Raw genomic sequence first — 18,214 nt, forward strand, 5'->3', positions numbered from 1 at the left:
GGCTAGGGGTACTTGAATCCCCTGCTACAGGTAATCCGCCCTGTACGGAAAGCATTGCTTTTGCCCGATTTTCACGGACAGCGCGCAAGAGCGGCTTTTCAGTTGCTTCCTGAAGATTGAACATCTTCATGAAACAGACATCGATTTGGCTAGATACTTTGGCTTCATCAGCCGCTTGTATCTTTCCTGCTTGTTTAGTATGCAGCACACATTTGTGCCACTCTTGTTGTAGCAGCTCTAAGCTTTCAAAGAGCTGCCCTTGTATTGCCTCGATGGCCTCCGCTTCAGGGAGCTCCATCCCTTGTAAGGAAATCTGCAAGAACATTCTGATCAGATTTCAAAACGACAATATCATAATCATAATATTGGCATTCTGCTTGCCATCTAATTAATCTAGCCTTTTCAGGTTTAGATTCAATCTTTTTAGTTAAGAAAGCTTTAACGGTAGTGTTATCAACTTTCAAAACGAATTTTTTAGCCAGTAAGAAAAGCGGCCATTTTTTAAACGCCTTCCGCACTGCAAAGAATTTTTTCTCGTAAATGTGCCATCGCACCGCCTCGTCGTTGGAGAAAAGACCGCTACAGTATCTGCAAGGTTCTTCTCCATATGGGGTGATCTTTGTAAGCACTGCCGCCCACCAGAAATCACTCGCGTCGGTGTAGAGGACCAGATCATCCTCATCTTGTGGTATTGAAAGTTTCGGGAGATTCTTGCAAATCTCTTTCAACTTCTTCATACCCTCTCGATGTTCCTCCTTCCATATGAATGGAACATCTTTCTTCAGTAGTGGACTGAAGACCTTTCTGTGTTCTGCAAGGTTTTTGATAAACATCCCTGCAAAATTGACAACTCCGAGAAAACTTTGGAGCTGCTTCTTCTCCTTGAGATCTTCTGGAAAATTCTGGACTTTCTCCACAATATGATCTTGTAGAATTATCCCAGATTCATCGATCTCAATCCCCAGAAACTCCATCTTCTGGGTGGCTATGACTGCCTTCTTTTCAGACAGCACCAGTCCTTCTTGTTGACAAACATCCGCAAAGATCTCCAGATGCTTGACATGTTCATGAATGTTTCTTGATGCAATGAGGATGTCATCAATATAAACAAACATAAACGAAGAATAATCTTTGAAGAGATTATCCATCTTCCTTTGGAATATCTGAGGCGCGTTGGCTAACCCCATTGGCATGACATTCCAGACGTAATGTCCTTGAGGAGTTGAGAAGGCTGTGAACTTCTTACTTCCTTTCTCCATGCGAATCTGGTAGAAACCTGATTTGCAATCGAACTTTGAGAATACCCTTGCACTTCTGATGCAGTCGATGAGGTGTTCTCTACTTGGGATGAAATATCCGTCAAACTCAAGAATATCATTAATTCCTTTGTAATTAATGACCAATCTTGGTTTTCCTCGCTTGATCTCCCCATGATTTCTCACCAGAAATCCAGGACTGCTGTAGGGTGATCTTCCTGGTTCGATTAGCTTCAAATCAAGGTGTTCCTTGATTATGCTCCTCATATCCTGTTGATCTTGAGGGTTCATTAGGATAGGTCTGAACCTAACGAACTCATGCTCCTTTCCAGTTTTAACTTTCAAGGTTGCTCTGAGCTGGTTCTTGTCCCACCATGCCAAAGGATTCTCATGGTAACTCTTCTGAATCCTCCTTTTGACGTCGGCAATGGACACCTGTTCTTCTTCCTTGATATCTTTGTGTGATATCAGGTACACTTTGAGGATTTGAGTTTCTTCCTCAGAGAGATTTGGGAATCCCTCAGTTCTGCATTTGAGCAAAACTTCTCCGAATCTCCGTTGATCCTTCATTTGGGGTCGCCGGAGTCTGCCATCATCACCACGCTTGCTGCGGAATTTGATTGGCAGTGAACGATGAAAAGCCCCATTGAGCCTTTGCACAATGATTTTGTGATCACAATTGGTTGTGAACACTAGCCTCCTGGCTTCATTGTCCTGTATGTACCTCTTGAAGCTTTGCAGAAAATTATTGCCGAATAATATATCTGCTCCGGTATCATGGAAATAAATTGGTGGAGTCTTGACCTTGTACCAAGGTGTCTGTCCTGCTCCGCCGATCAATATTTCCGTTTGTTTTACTCCCTTTGATAGAAGCAAAATCTTTTTGGAGAAATCCCTTCCTGCAATTCGAGGTAGATCTTCTTCCACTTCTGCTGGAAAGACTCCTCGTTTTGCTGTACAGATTCCTGCTCCCGAATCCACATAAGCAGCAAAATATTCTGCTTTGAATTTCTCGTATATCATCCCAACAGAGATGTATATTGAGAATGGACTTGTCATTAGATCATCAACCGTTGACGCCCGATTGTGATCTCCATTCTTCCTGATTTCCATGACCATGGTTTATATTTGTCAAGGAAATCTCGTCCTAAGATCAGGACATCTGCTTCTTGTCCGGCTTGGCCTTCGGTCTGGATTTCAAAACCTCCAACCTCCAGAGTTCCGATGTATCGGTTGTCACCTGGATTGGCCAAATAATACAACGAACTACAAGGAAACTGATTTTCCCTGCTTGTTGTATCAAATTTTGTGGAAACTTGTCTCCATCCTTCGGGACATTTGAGTTTAACCCTCATGTCTGGAGCTGGTGTTTCCTGGATCGCCCTTCTCTCATATGATTGAGAGAAACTTCTTGTAATAGACCCTGAAGTCAGTCTATTTCCCTGGAATGATAGCCTCGGTGCTCCCAGTCTGAGACTTTGAGTATGGCTTAGCACCGTCTTGTCTCCAATATCGATGTCGATCTCTCCGATCTGAGGAATCTCCACTCGGTTTGGTTTGACTGCCTTGGCTACCTCCTTGAATATTTCTGGAATCTCAATAAATTCTTTTCCCAGAAATAATTCCGTGTGATGAGAATTTGATAGGGCATACGAGACTTGATAAGTCAGTGAGTATGGCCTATTCCCATCTGTCAACAGCTCCTTCCTTTTGTAGTCCTGATAGAGGGTCAGGGCTCTGCTGAAGGATGAATCCTGTAGATTATAAGCGATCTGTGGATAGAACTCGGTTATAATCGTCTTGGCATAGAGATTGCCGGAAAAGGCTCCCAGAACTGATGCTCTATTATCTCTGATTCTCTTGTCGCAAAGTGCAACATCAATTGGTTGGTCTGTCCCTGGGGATAGGGATGATTTGATCACCAACTGAATTGCTCCAATATGAATCCATTTCATCGTACTTGCGACTTCTGGCTTCATTTTCTTAAGATCCTGCCTAATCTCTTCAGCAGGAACCAGCTGGATCTCCACCTGATTACTTGTAATCTCCATTGGAAGCGCCATTTCTCGGTTTGTGACACCAAAATAGACATGATGCTTCCTCTTTGATGGTATCAAGCTATTAAAAACTCGATTCAATCTTCCATTGGAAAACCCTTGGTATGTTTGTACTTCTCCAGTTTCCCGGTTGAGTTTTCTTACGAGCTTTTTCACCACTTCTTCCTGTGGAATCAAAAAATGGCTAGTAAATCCATTCTGATCCTCCTTCTGGGTGTGGTGGACCTCGTGTTCCTCTTTAGTCTGACTCGTCTCCGGTTGATCCATCGGACATTCCCGAATCTTCAGAACTAAAGACTTCTTCTTGCTCATATATACTCTCATCAGAGGATATATCTTCAAATTGATACACGGGTATCAATTTCTGGTAGAAGATTGCGTCCTCGATATCCGGTGTGGATTCGAATCTTCTCATCTCCCTTTTTTCATTGTCTGGGCAATTGGTTGAAATATGCCCCCTTGCACCGCATGTCCAGCAGTTGCAATCTTTAAAACTTTCATTTGCTTTGGCCTGAGTGCGCCTGAAAGTTTTCCTCGCCGGGATTCTCTTTTGGTTTGAGAATCGGTTTCTTGATGGTCCGCTCCGTTGGCCTGACTTGTATGAGCGTGCCTTTTGTCTGGTCCACATAGTCCTTGGCTTCCAAGAACTTCTTCTGGACTTTCTTTCATAGGGTTGATACCTATGTTTCTTTCTGCTTCTCCTTTGATATAGCAGCTCCGCACCAATCTCTGTTGGAAGATCAATGTTATCGCACATCAATGGAGATTTCTTGTTGAGCCTTCTCAATTTCTTGAGATTTCTCAGGTCCGCCGCCTTCTGGCACCATTCGGACAACTTTTTGTGAACATAAGACATCCTTCTTGAAGCACTATCAAGAGGATATTCTCCTGGTGACACGTATTCGTTGATGAGCATCTCCCTCCATGGACTTGGAAACTTTGTGAAAAAGAGGTCCTTGGCGGTTGTATCATCAACTACCCCCATATGAATATATAGGGTATAAAGGCGTAGAAATTCATCGAGAGCTTTTGGCTCTAGCACCACTAATCGAAGATTGTAGAGTGCCTGATGATACTTCTTGCGCTTCTCTTCTGCAGATCCTTCGAAAAAACCCATTCCCAAGAAATGGATCTTTATCTGTTTAGTAGCCTCCTTGATGATATCATAAGGTTTTGTGCTAGTAAACAGTTCTTCCCTTACTGAGATGTTGATTTTTTCCCAGTATTGTTTTGCCATTCCTGCCAAACTTGCTTCGAAGATTTTGGCAAACTCCTTTTTATCGTACTCAATTGTGGTGACTACGATATTCAAAGCTGAAGCCCACTCATCGATGAGATCCTCCCAATCTTTGAAACTGGCTTCGTCGAGGTTGAGAATCAATCCATATGGATGGATTGGTTCAAGTGTGGCCTTCCCTACAGGAGTATCCCGCATCTGTGGCCTCCGTCTTTTGGTTCGTTGGTAGTGGCTTGCATCGTCTGAAGCTCCACCCCTTTTTGACGAACTTTCTTCTTGAGGCTCGTTTTTAGGCACCTCATCTCCTTGGTTCATCTTTAGATCAACCATATTGAGGTTAGCAAAAGATTCTGCTAACTCCTGTAGATCTTCTAATCCGATTCGATCAAGGCTATTCATGAAATTTGCCTTTCATGATTCGGATTATATCCTCTGGCTGCAACTCCTTGGGTGCTGCATCAAATATAGGGGAATTCGTCGGGTCGTTGGACCATTGCTTCCGGATTTTCCCGGAACATGGTTTTCGCCTTTCAATTTCCTTCATCCTCTTCTGGATATCACGCAAGAGGGTTAGTATTTCCTCTTGTTTGAGTGATATTCTGCTCAGCTCCATTGGTAGATCATACAGCTTGACGCCATAATATTCTACCGTCTTTTGGATCTCCCGCAAGTTGACGTTGTCGGAAGAACTTGGCTCGATCTTCTGGTAGCCTGGAAAAGCTACTCCCGCCTTGTCTTTTGGTTCCATCAATCGTGGGACTGATGGGCCTCGTCTCTGGTTCGTTCAATCGCCGTTCTTATCCCGACGATTCCCATGAGAGTCTCATGGTATGATTGAATACCCGTGATGATATCACGAATAATTTCTGCATCTTCTCCTCGCCGAATATTCGTCACGAGGGCTCGATTATTCCAGTTGAGATCGTCTATAAGACGAGTCGTTTCTCTCTCCAAATCTTGAAGAGATTTCCTGTACACAATACATCTCGGACATTCGTCCGGATCCATATTTTCTAATGGAGTCTCCTCCCACATGGGTTAATTATGAAATAAATTAAATTTTATATAATTCCTCTATAAAAACCGGCTCTGATACCATTTTGACTCAGTGCCCAGGAATGGGTGCCACATCAAAAGATACCTATCAGCTTGCTAACCCTACCCGATACATGCCGCACTTCCAACCCCCGAAAGGGGGAGCCCCGACAAGTTATAGTCATTAGACTTTTTACGGCGCAACCCATGTATCAGAGTGGGGTTTTCCCTTACGGAGAGCTACGCTTCGTGACAGATCACGCGGTAGAGGCTCAGGGCTATTTATAAGCTCTGATACCATTTTGAGAAGCGCGGGATCAATTTGAACAATTACCAAATTTTAATCATTTTTGCTTAACAGTACGTGGCGTTGTCTCACAGTCCAGACCCAGTTTACCGAAGTAACCTATTGGGCACGAGGAAAGTTTCCAGCCGATATACTAGTCAAGCTTAATTAGGCAAAAGATGGGAGATAAAGAGAAATTAAGTATAAGGGTAGAAATGGTATTTCACTATGAAGTGGGTATTTTTCATAGATGTTTTATATAGGTGGGTAGATTTGATAGATGTATTATAAAAGTGGGTATTAAAAACCATTTGCCCATATATATATGGGAATAAGGATCCCTAAAATTGCCGCCTTTTACAAGTTCATGGGCTTCGGCCCCTTTATTAAAACACAACCCAAAATAATTAAAATAAGAGTTTTGGACTTAATTAAATGTAAAATAATTGACTTCAAGCCCAATCTCTAAATTCCTCCATAATCAACTCTAATCTTCATCAAAAGCTCGATTTCCACCAACTTCTTCCATCCACGAGATCTATCTCCAATCCATCTAATTCATGCGCCAAATGTCAACAACTTGGATAATATCAAGGAAAAATCAACGGCAAAACGACACGAAAATAGATAACTAAATCACACACATCAAATCCCCTCACACTTGAATCGTACTTGCCCTCAAGTATGAAGTGAAGAAAAGACTCAATAGATGACATAGCTATCTAGACAAAACTTCCCTCCTCGACACGACACTAAAGACTCCAAAAGAAAAAGGAAGAAACAAACTAACAAGCAACTGAAAAGAAAACAGAAAAGAACAACGACACTAACAACGACAAACTCAACTAAAAACAACAGCCGAGTAATCATCAAAACACTAGTAACAGAACATACTGCCAAATCGAACTATGCAACTCACAATCAACTCTCAACTCCCGAATTCAAGAAAAGGAAATGTCAAACAAGTGTTTTCGTCGTCTATCTAGTTCAAATCAAGCAACAACAAGTTCCTCTCAAGATTCACTCTTCTCTCAAATATTTATTTTGGAAATTCACACACAAGAAGGAAAATCCAGTTAGTCGTGATATGTCATAGTCACATAGTAACTCAAGGAGGTCTTTTCTCATTGGTTGTAATGGGGCTAAGGACCATTCATGATTTTGGAAAGATCCTATGGGTCCTAAGCTCAAGCATTGAAACTCAAAGTGTGCACATCTAATCCAAACCATCATCCACAATTTCAAGTTCATAGAGAAAGAAAGAAAGCTACTAAACTTGGGGAAAAACTCCAACAATAACAATGATACTACATGCTCAACTCAAACTGGTGCAACATTTTTTTTTTCTTTTTTTTTTCTTCTTTTTTTCGATTTCTTTTTCTCTCTTTTTTTTTTTTTTTTTTTTTGCAGCACCTTTCCTTTTTTATATCCTCAATCAACATGCAATCATCATCTACAAAAGATCCCCACAAATCGTCTCCCAAAATTGCTCCCATCACAGAAAACTGAACTGATCAATGCCACTGTTTGGCCAAATGGATCACAAATTCTTATCATTTTACACAAGACAACAGTTTGGGCAAACGGCACATAAGAACACAGCTTAACTTTCTCTAGTAATTAATGGAATGAAGTTCGGAATTAGACATGCATCACTGGGCCAAAGAGAGAGTCCAAAACAGGCCTTGGCTTAATTATTTAGTGACTAATAAGAACAAAAAGGTTCAAGGCTTCAAACATGGCTCACTAGGGGTTAATGTTCAGGTAGGAATTCAAAAGCAGGCCAAATGGCTACCCTAGTGCCTTCTATCATGCATCACCAATGACTCACAACATATCACAACTTCATGAATAACAAACCACTCAAAAAGAAAAATAGTAGAGAGTGCTCTACTCTAATAAGCTCAATTCTCACATATATGTGGCTTTTTACTCGTTGTTACTCTTATTTGTCATTCCAAATTTCATCCAACGAAAACACAAAATTTTCAATCTCAAAATCCCAATTCTCAAGTATCAAACCTCAAGTTCATCACATAACTCAACCGGGCAGCATGATTATCACTAATACTTCAACAATCACAAAGCTCAAGACACACAAAACAACATAAGACGGACTCGACAGAACACAAACTCAAAGACGCCCCCCTCACATTTAGATTTTGCTTGCCCTCAAGCAAACAAACAAAGCATAAGCAAAGGAGCACATGAAACACACAACTAAAAAAAACAAAGACATAAACAAAACAAAACACACGAAACAAAGCAAGACAAGGAAGGAAGTCACCGTGTGCGCTGCCGCCGTAGCTCGTGGTGAATGGTGGCGCTCAAGTTCGCAATGCTCTCCTGTAGGGCTGCCACGTTCCAATCGATCTTTTTTTTTTTTTTTAACTGAAACATAACAAAAATTTAAATTAAGGAAGGGAAACTAAGAAACTGAAAGAAAAACTTAACGAAACAAAAATAAAGGAAGAGAAAGCAAAACGGGAAAATAAAAGGGAAAGAAAATCGGGTTGCCTCCCGATAAGCGCCATTATTTAAAGTCTTTGGCTAGACTATTGATGCAATCAGAATCTCGTCTGAGGTGACAATGGAATTTCTTCCACTGTTGTCATATGAGATGCATCGCAATATGGCTCCAACTTGTGATAGTTGACTACAAACGTCTTTGCCGTAGCCAAACTCTTAATCTCCACTGGTCCGCCTGGCCAAACAGACTGTATCTCAAAAGGACCTATCCATTGCTTTCCAAGCATGAATCGGACCTTTTCACCGACTTCAAATGTTCTCCAGAATCGATGCTTGTGATAAGCTATCGCTATTAGATCTGCATACCCCATGTTGGTATTATAGGCTTCCAAACGGAGCTCCTCCTCACACTTATCTTTTAAGTCGGGTGGTTCCACATTAAAATGCAGAGTTCTATAACGTGGCTTCCGTCTGGGCAAACGAACTGTATGTCCAGAACCTGTGAGTTTTGAGTCAGCATGAAGAAATTTGATCTGTTTGGGCAAACAGAACGTATTTCCAGAATCTGCCAATTTCGAGTGAGCATGGAGAGACTTGGTAGATTCTTTGACTTCTTCATTGTTCATCCCACGAGCATCAAGACCAGTTGCTCTTTTGATCAAGGTCGGGACCAACTTGTCCTGCACAGATTTAGTCTCAAGATGTTTTTGGACAGAAGGGTCAGTAATGTTAGTGGCACAAACAGTTTTAACAACAAGAGGATTTTTCATGGTATCATCAATGTTGAAAGTGAACTTCTCTCCATGATAATCCAAACAAATAGTACCACTATAAACATCAATGAGTGCCCTAGTGGTCCTTAAGAAAGGACGACCTAACAGAACACCGGTTGACTCTTTCGACTGCATACCCTTCATTTTCACCACATAAAAGTCAGCAGGATAAACAAAATCATGCACCTTTACAAGAACATTCTCTAGAAGACCCTCAGGATGAACACGTGACCCATCAGCCAACTGAATCACCACCTTAGTATGCACCAACTTCACACCAATTAGGCTATTATAAACAGCTAAAGGCATGACATTAACAGAAGCTCCTAGATCACACATGGCATGCTCAATCTTGGTGTCACCTATGAAACATGGCAGAGAAAACATACCTGGATCCTTGCATTTGGGCGGCAACTCTTTTCGTATCACTGCTGACACGTTCTCGCCCATCACAATTTTTCCAGATTTCTTAGACTTTCCAGCGATGAAGTCCTTCAAAAACTTGCTCAGATGAGGGAGTTTGAGTGCTTGGAGGAATGGAAGATTACTCTCCAACTTCTCGAATATCTTCATGAAGTCATTGATCTCTTCCTCAGGCTTTTTCCTTGCTAACCTTCTTGGGAAAGGTACTGGTGGCACAAACTTAGGATCGCGGAGGCTCAGTATTGGTTCCTCCTTGGTCGAATCATCTTCAACCCTTTTTCGTTCTGCCTCCCTTCCTTTCCGCACAGCTTCGGACTCACCGTCCTGTTTGGGCAAACGAGACATATTTCCAGATTAACCTCCAGTGAGCACTGGTTCTTCAGAATCGTTCTGTTTGGGCAAACAGTTGCTCTCGCCAGATTCGCCTTCTCGAACTTTTTCCACTTTCTTGATTGGTGGTTCATCCAATTCTTTGTCACTTCTCAAGGTGATCAAGTTCACACTTTCCTGAGGATTCACTTGGACTTGCGATGGCAATTTTCCTTGATGGCCCTTGAGTTGATTCACGGAAGTTGCGAGTTGAGACACTTGACGAGCCAACCCCTCAATCTGCACCTTCTGCTCGGCTTGGGATTGTTGGAGTTGTTGCACATTACTTTGCAGAAATTGCTGGTTACCAATCAAGTCCGCCATCATCTCCTCAAGTGCTTTTCCTTGATTTTCTTGTGGATGTGGTGGTGCTTGTTGGAATCCTCTTTGATGAGGCGGTCTATAGCTTTGATGTTGCTGCTGCTGCACTTGATTTCTTTGGTCTCTCCAACGATCATTAGGGTGATCTCTCCACGGCGCATTGTAGTTGCTCGAGTAGGGGTCCCGTTTGGGCAAAGGGCGCAGTGGATCAGAACAGCTGTAAAAGTTGTGAGACGAGTTTACTTGGGCTTGAAGATCTCCGTCGCCCCCAGCGCATTGCAAACTTGTATGGCCAAAGTTACCACACGCTCCACATGGTTTTTCTGTCGGTTGTCCAGCATTTGCCACCTCCACCACAGTAGTTAGCAATCTTTCCATTCTACCCATCCTCTCTTCAAACTTATCCTCAAAGTCTGACGAACTTGCTTGAGCAGCTTTCTTGAGCAGTTGGATGCGCGGTTCCTCATACTCTCTTGTGGCCTCCACTAAGTGTTGAATCAATCGTTTTGCTTCACTAACAGTATTTTGAGAAAATGCTCCTCCACTTGATGAATTCACCAAATTTTTGGTATCTACCGTCATCCCTTGGTAGAAGTATTGCAGCAGATCTCCTTCAAAAAATTTGTGGTTTGGACAGCTATCCACCAATCTCTTGAATCGAGTCCAGTATGTGCTCAGTGACTCATCGTACTCCTGCTTCACTCCACTAATTTCCTTTTTCAGCGCATTCGTCTTGGTGGGAGGGAAAAAATGTTCCAGGAATAGATTCTTCATCTCTGCCCATGAAGTGATAGAATTGGGTGGAAGACTCGCGAACCAAGAGTTCGCCTCTGCTGTCATGATGAATGGGAAAGCCGTCAATCTAAAGTGCTCCTCTGTAACTCCAGTGGGGCGTTTCTGGACTTTGCAAATTTTGATGAATTCGCTCAAGAAATTGTACGGATCTTCACCCTTCTTGCCATAGTACTTCGGGAGAACATTAAGCAGTCCAAGCTTGATCTCGATACCGGTAGTAGCTGCCGGCATCTGAATGGGAGTGGGTGGGTCATCGGCCTCGTGGCTGGAGAGGTCACACAGCTTAGGATCGTTGACAGCCATGTCGTCTTCGGTGCTTTCGTCCGAACTCGACTCAACTTCTTTCTCACAATCTATTTCTGCCTCCGATTCAGGGTCTGTTTGGGCAAACAGATCCTCTTCAGCAGCGGCAGTACTGGTTTTCGCCTCGACGAACTGTTCCGTGCGATCGGACAAGGTTGATTGCGAATCCAGTAGCTCCAGTAGCTTCCTTGCCTTAGCCTCCTTTCTCAGTTTCTTTGCGGTTTTCTCGAGCTCACAATCGTATAGGAGTTTCGGCTTAGAAGATCTGCTCATAAACAAAAATAAAACAAAAATAAAAAATAGATCAAAGGGAAAAGAATTAGATTAACACCGCTCCCCGGCAACGGCGCCAATTTGGTGGACGTCGCCAAACACCAAATTATTCCTGCAGAATTATCAAAATAAATGAGTATGATGATAAGCAGGGTCGATCCCACAGAGAGCAGGTAAAATCATTCGATTCCCTAAAATCTATATTTTTGGTGTAGCCACCACGCCTTAAATTTGAGAAGAATATTAATTAACTAAGAAAGCAAATTAAATCAAATAAAAAACGCTTGAAGTAAATCAATAAAAAGGGTAATTCGGCTCAAATAAATCCACTCTAATTCAAACTCTGATCATCGACGCAATAATTAATTAATCCATATCAACCAACCAGTTATAGGATACCGTGAAACGCAACGGACGTACCCCAATTCCTACTTACGGTGTCGATAAACAGCTGGAGACGCCAGACCTGCTTATTTCCCTTATTAAAATATAACCTAGCTGGAGACACCAGACCTAGATTTAACATTCTAATAGCATTAAGATGAAGGAACCCACTTTATATCAATTATCCTAGATACGCTAGTAATAATTAATACACCAATTAATTCCTACTACGAACATGGTAGTTTTATCACTAATCAGCCCTATTCCAACAATTACGGATTGGAGGTGCTAATTGACTGTAATCCAATTAAACCTAAGTTGGCCAGACTTAAATAAAATCGAAATTATCTTTAAACCCTAGGAATTAATCGGAATCAATAGGAATCAATTTTAAACCAATTAGGTCTCACAGATCATTAAATTAGAGTTTCATTATTCTCGCCGAATTAAAGAAATTAGCTACTCATGATTAAACTAGAAACAAATAAATAAATAAAAGTAAACATAAATAATCGAACACAAAAACTAACGAAATAAATTGCAAGAAATAATTTAACCACTTGAATCAACCAAAGAACTCGTCTGCCTTTTGCTTCCAACTCCAGTCGATTCCAGCCGCAATTGTAAGTAAAGAACAAGAATTAAAACTAAGCAAAGCTATGGAATCAAATACTAAAAGCGTAGAGAAAGAATTGCATGGAAGTAATTTTGCATGAAAAATAAAAGTCAACTATAACTAATTCAATTCCAATGTTGCGGCTGTTCTCCAAAACTCAAACTAAATACCTAATGCTTAAGTAAAAAATATATAATAAACTAATTCTAATCTCCCTCCTAATAGTTGGCGGCTCCTATCTAACAAAACAAATATATATATGGGAATAAGGATCCCTAAAATTGCCGCCTTTTACAAGTTCATGGGCTTCGGCCCCTTTATTAAAACACAACCCAAAATAATTAAAATAAGAGTTTTGGACTTAATTAAATGTAAAATAATTGACTTCAAGCCCAATCTCTAAATTCCTCCATAATCAACTCTAATCTTCATCAAAAGCTCGATTTCCACCAACTTCTTCCATCCACGAGATCTATCTCCAATCCATCTAATTCATGCGCCAAATGTCAACAACTTGGATAATATCAAGGAAAAATCAACGGCAAAACGACACGAAAATAGATAACTAAATCACACACATCACAAATTCTCTTAGAACTCATGTCAACCCCAAATGAGTATTTATTTGGTGGACAAAGGGAGTATATACTACCAACTATTATCAAATTACCTTCTACTATTTTTAATTAAAAATTTCTTATAAAAAAATTAATCATATCGAAGCCTTCTTTATTTGTCGGAGCCTTCTTTATTTGTGAAGTTACTACCCTACATCAATTCGAAGGACGAAGTTGGATGATACACTAATGCCTTGAGCACTATTGAGGCGTAATTTATCTTGGGGAAAGAGGATTTCCTCAATTTGACTATATAGTTTGTTAATTCAAAATTTATCTGTAATTTCAATATATATAGTTTATCTCTTGTTTTTCTAATTTCATGTATTTGTGTTTCGAGTTGCATTGTAATCTTACATTGTAGCAAGTATCACAAAAGCTTATCATAGGTGAAATTTTTTGATGAGTGACTTATTAACCACTAGGTGCAAACTTTGCCTCTATTCTAGATTGTCAATCGGAGCCTTCCTGGTTTGTGATGCTATTATATCCAAGGACGAAGTCGTTTCACTATCAAAAAAAAGTGGCTATAACAATCAGATTTTGGTGTTAAATTAAGGGTCCTAACGATCAATTTACGACTTTTTCGCGATCGATCTTTTTTATTCTTCAGTGATCGAAATTTCGATTATTACTGATTTTTTATTTATTTATTTAACAATTGAAAATTCGATCGTTAATATTCTTTTTTATTCATTTATTTTTTATTTTTTAATAAATATTTTATTTATTTATTTTAAGGGTTAAGTATCAATTTGGCCCCCTAACATGGAGGCCCTTATTACATCTAGCACCTTATGGGCAGGGGTGTGTCAATTAAGCCCATAAAGTACTTAATTTCCGCCAATTAACCCCTCAGACTTAACGGGGAGTTAACTCCGTTAACTATTTTTCTTTTTAAATTTTTTTATTTTGTTGGTGGTGGGACCCAACCTTCTTCTTCACCAAGCTCGTCGGAATCTGGGAACGACAGCAGTGGCGGCGTATCCTCCTCCGCCCGAACCCAGCAACGACGTGGTGGACTCCGAAGAGGACAACAACGACGATTCGTGATAAGGAAGGGCTACGACTCGGACCTGCTGGAAGGCACCCTCCCTTGAATTCAAAAGGTGAGAGAGACTCCGGTAACCGAGAAGAACGATCGACGACTGTAAATCGCCGGAATTATAGAACCCACGACGGTGGATTTAAGGGGGAAGGGTTAGGGCTCAACATCGAAAGGGAAAGGGGAACGAAGTAGACCTTCGGCGTGAAGGCATCGACCACACCAGAGAGAAGGGCGCTACGTTACCTGATTTTGGCTCAAGCGGCGGCGATTTCGATTTAGGGGACGAATTGGGGCTCGCCCTTTTGGCTTGAGCGTATGCTAGCTATCAGAGAGAGATTTGGGATTTTGCGTATGGTAGAGAGAGAGAAGGGCATCGAACTTACGCAGTGCGACGTCGCCGGAGGAGAAGCAACGGCGACGAGATTTAGATAAGAGAGGGGCGACTGCTGGGTTCGGGCGGAGAAGGGTGCACCGCCACTGTTGTCGTTCCCAGATTCCAGCGTGTTTCCGGCGAGGACGATCAGCTTCTGAAGCGTGTCGGCTGCGATGAACCGGTAGTTCATGGCATAGGGGTCGGACCGGCGTGTTTCTGGTGAGTTTGGTTAAGAAGAAGGTATGGTTCCCACCAACTAACAAAAAAAAAAATAGTTGACGGTGTTAACTCTCCGTTAAGTCGGAGGGCTTAAGTGAAAGAAAATAAGTACTTCAGGGGCTTAGTTGACACACCCCTGCCCATAGGGTGCTAAACGTAATAAGGGTCTCCACGTTAGGGCTGAAATTGATACTTAACCCTTATTTTAATGACCAAACTTTGACCGTTAATAATATTTATTTAAAAATAAATTAATGATTGAAAATTCGATCGTTATTATTTTTTGTCTTTATTTATTTTATTTTATTTCTATTTCTTAATGTTTTTAATGACAAAAGTTTTTGTCGTTAATATCATTTTATTATAATATTTTTAAAAATTAATCGTTAATATTAATTTTTTTCAATATTTTTTAGTTTTATAAATTGTAAATAAGTTTGACAAATTATCATGTATTATTATATGAGTTTTGTCAAAAACGGATAGTAAAATCACTTACTAATCGAGGTTGAGACGAATAGAAGTATATAAATTTTGAATGGATTTGAATAGTTGAACTTAGTAATAAGTAGTATTACTATATGAGTTTGGGACAAGAAAAAGCAGTATATTAGTTTTTTTATCATGTTTGGGAGCGATACGAATATATAAGTTCATATGATGCACGGATTCTTCAAAAATTAGCATGTACGGTGAATCGTATTCTTTTAGGGTGCGATTCTCTCGAATTCTCGTTGGATTCGCCACCGATTCGCCACGTGGCATATCTTTTAAAATAATTTATAAAAATAAACCGGATTCGCATATTCCATAGGCGAAATTCACGTATCTTGTGCACGAAATGCCTACACAAGGTTATTTTGATAATTTTGTTTTCAGTTATGACTTATATATTGGACTAATAATATTTGAATCGTTATATTGTTGCTCAATTAACTTATATAATTGAAAGTGCTTAACTTTTGGGTAAAATAAAATGTAAATTACATATAATTAATTTAAGAAAATTTAAATTGTATATATTTTATAAGCATTATATATCATAAAATTTTAATAATTAGATGTATCCTTGCCGAATCGCACCTTATAATTTTAAAAAACCCGTATCCCCGTACTCGTATCGTATCGCCCCCGCATCGGCACCTCCGTACCTATGCAACATAGATAACTTCTAAACAGGTTTTATAGATTGTATAATTTCAAAACTTATTTTAAAAAATTGTATATGTGTTCTAGTGTTGACCTAGCGGTACGTTGTTAATGTCAAGGCCTAAGGTCCTAGGTTTGAGTCCACCGACGTCCGGCCTTTAATTTTTTATTTACTTGTGTAATTTATCAATAAAAATTGTATATATTATTATATGGGTTAATGATGAGAACGTGTAGTAAAATCTCTTTAAATAAGGGTTTCAGATGAGTATAATTTTTTTTTTCAACGAGTTATAATAACTAAACATAATTAGCTAATATTATCATACGTGTTTGAGATGAGAGAAAATAGTATAATAATTTTTAATTTACTTAATTTTCATTGCTCTTTCTTTTTATTTTTTTAAAATATTGTATCCCACATCGACTTTATATGAAACTTCATGAAATGAAAACCTATATAAAGTGAATTAAGCATATTCATATTACATTTAAAAACTAAATTAAGCGACGAATTTTCCTACTCACCTGTTTTACGTTGATGAAATTCTTATTTTTTGCAAAGCTTCGTTGAAGAATGCACGTAAAATTAAAGAGATCCTGGATTATTATGGGCGCTTATCTGGTCAGATTTGCAGTGTGGAGAAATCTCATGTTTTCGTTGCTTCTGGGGTGACGACGGTCATGCGTCGTAATATTACCTGTGAGCTTGGTTTTACGGTGGGCTGCCTCCCGGCTACTTATCTTGGTGTTCCGGTCTTCACGGGTCGCTCTCGTGCTTCTTATTTCACTGCCATCGATGATTAGATTGTGCAGAAGTTCTCTCGTTGGAAAGGTTTACAACTTTCCATGGCTGGAGGACTTTGTCTGATTCGTTCGGTCATTCAGAGCTCTGTGACTCATTCTATGATGGTTTATTGTTGGCCGAAATTTCTCATTTACAGCTTGGACAAGAAGTGTCGAAATTTCCTATGGACTGGCAGGGTGGACCAACGACCTACTTGCTCGGTTAGTTGGTCCCGAGTGTATGCTATTCGCGCGGAGGGAGGCCTTGGTCTTCGGTCCTTCGGGCTTATGAATAAAAGCTTCATGATGAAGATGGCTTGGAAGTAGATTAAAGGTAACGATTTTGCTTACTTCATTCTTCATACTAGATATCTAAACAATTTTGGTCATGCCAAAACTTCTTTGGTCTCTTCGCCGGTCTGGACGAGTATTCGTGAGAATATTGGTGAGCTGGTGGAGAATTCTTACTCTTTTATTGGAGATGGCTCCAGTACTTATTTTTGGCTTGATGACTGGCTTGGTTATAGGCTGGTTGATAAGCTTCAGGTTCCGCATTTCATGCATGAGTTTCTTCATCAGTCGGTTGCGGATTATTTTTTTGAAGGGGCTTGGCACTTCTCTGAGGCCTTCATAATTCAGTTTCCTGATACGGTCTGCGACATTCTGCTTTTGCCTATTAAGGAGAGAGATGACACTAAATTTTGGAAACCTTCTGTTTGGGGCGATGTCACGGTAGCTCTGGCCTGCGCTCATAATTGCCATAGCTATCCGAAAGTTTTTTGGGGTGATTTGATTTGGGAGAAGTATATTCCGGTGCGGCGTTCTATCATTTGTTGGCGTATTATTCAGAATCGTTTACCGACTTTGGATATTATCATTCGCCATGGTATTCTGGGGCCTAATTAGTGTTCTGTTTGTGGTGAGTCAGAGGAGACGATCTCCCACCTTTTCTGGGAGTGCTCGGTGATTAGGCCGATTTGGATGGAGTTTTTATGTAGTTTTAAGTATTCAGTCTGTACAAAATAAAGAGCTACAAAAATTGTTATCAAATTAGGCAGGAGGGATGGAGGCATCTTCAGGGGAAGTAGAGGAAGTAGGAGCAGAGGCAGAGGATACTGGAGGAGGAACACCACTGGCAGGGATCTGGCTAGCAGAGGTTCCCCCTGTAAACACAGGCAGCATGCCGATCTCTTTCACCTTGGGAAGACGACCTCCCAAATTCAACAGCTTCATAGCTTCCTGCACATATAAATTCTCATCCCTATACAGATCAAACAGCTGGTCCACCGCAGCAGAGGAAGAGGCAGAGTCAGAGAAGGCTGAAGGCGCTAAATCAGAGGGCAGGGGAGGCTCCATGCTGAACTGAGAAAATGTCCGTGTGCCTTTGCCAGTGGAATCCCGCAGCCGGTTTACAAAGCGTACCAG

Source organism: Salvia miltiorrhiza, chromosome 7 (genome assembly GCF_028751815.1).
Source record: "Salvia miltiorrhiza cultivar Shanhuang (shh) chromosome 7, IMPLAD_Smil_shh, whole genome shotgun sequence".
NCBI lineage: Eukaryota > Viridiplantae > Streptophyta > Magnoliopsida > Lamiales > Lamiaceae > Salvia > Salvia miltiorrhiza.